The sequence below is a fragment of the Dermacentor andersoni genome, chromosome 9 (genome assembly GCF_023375885.2).
Source record: "Dermacentor andersoni chromosome 9, qqDerAnde1_hic_scaffold, whole genome shotgun sequence".
Lineage (NCBI taxonomy): Eukaryota > Metazoa > Arthropoda > Arachnida > Ixodida > Ixodidae > Dermacentor > Dermacentor andersoni.
Window position 1 is genome coordinate 87,341,897 of NC_092822.1, and position 1,680 is coordinate 87,343,576.

A 1,680-nucleotide genomic window follows, 5' to 3' on the forward strand; every position below is an offset into this window, starting at 1 on the left:
TTCACTGACGGTATTTGGCTGTTATGTTGACGGTATACGACAGTCGTGATGCGATGTTAAATGTTACCTTGCCTGCGCCACTTGTCTTTGCCCACGTATTACACGGAACCCAGAGAGACGTGTCATTCATTCATTCATTCATTCATTTACTGAAGAGAGCCCAAATGAGCAATGCTTTCCGACGACGCATTTTGTTTTTCCAGTTTCATGTTAGTTTAACTGCCATGAGTGCGGAGGGTTCAGATTAATCACACATTTCTTGACTGCGTCGGTACGGCATCCTGCCTTCTCTCCCTCTATTCCTTCTCCAAAATTCTCCCTACCGCCTCCTTAGAGTGTCATTGCTTGTGAACTTGAGCAGGGAGGTTAGCGCAGTAGCTCCTGCAATACTTTTGGCTAATTATGGCGTCTAGAGGGCATTGTGCCATCCCCCAGGGCTCGGCACAATACCCTTATACCGAAACGTCGTTGACGTCACCTACCTCGTCTCTCGCAGCCCTGCCGCCCGCTCTCAAACACTCCCTGACGCGGCAGGCAATGCAGCAAGGGCAGCATCAAGGAACTGCAGCAAGGAACACCAGCAAGTAGCAAGCAGCAGCAACAGCAAGCAGCATCAACAATGAATAGGTGAAGCGCCAATAGTGATGGCACACAAGAAGGAATGCAGACAGGACAAGGCGCTACTTGCAATTGTTTATTGAAGTCACAGGTGGCTATCTATATAGCCATGAGGAGAGGGGAACGAAAAAAGAGGGACACTGAATATGTGAATGCGCATGTGCGAAAACACTGACGATATATATGAAGGCAATCACGCTTAATCTAAATCTAAAACTTATCTAAAAACATGCTTTCATTCGTGTATATATCCCGAGACGGGGTACTGCCACAATTGTCCCCTCTTTTGTTAATCTCGTTGGCCTCCAACAATTCACGCGCAGCAGAATCTTTACTTTTAAACATGATTGTCGTATGATGAAGCCTTGCTTGACATACTTGTTCGTTCTCATTCCCGCAGGCCTTGCAATGAAGCGGCAAGTTTGAACCATATCCATTTTTCAATGAAAGCTTATGTTCCCGCAGGCGTTCATTAATACATCGGCCAGTTTGGCCGATATACTCTTTTCCCCACTTCAGTGGTATGTGGTTTATGACCCCTTCTTCACACTTAACAAAAGGGTTCGTATGTTTAATAGAACACGCCACTTTCTTAGAGTCATCCGGACCAATCAGGCGGCACAAAGTAGCAAGTTTTCGCGGCGCAGAAAAAAGCCACAGGAATTTTGTATTTCACGGCGACGTGTTTAAGATTGTGCGCCACTTTATGAGAATATGGTATCACCACCGCTTTAGCTTTCTTTTCGACTTTTTCACCTTCTTCACTTCTTTTTCTTTCTTTCTTCAGCTTCTTAAATAACGCCTCCGAAAGTGCACTTAAAACCAAGCAAGGAAAGCCAGCCTTCCTCAAATTCAAAATCTGGTCGTCAAAGCTTGCTTTTGCCTTATGACAGCACAATTGTTTCAGCGCGGATTCGAGGCACATAGTGGCAATTGCTCGTTTAACAGTCTTGGAGTGTGTAGACTCCTCATGACTATATAATCAGCCACCTGTGACTTCAATAAACAGTTGCAAGTAGCGCCTTGCCCTGTCTGTATTCCTTCTTGTGTGCCGTCATTATT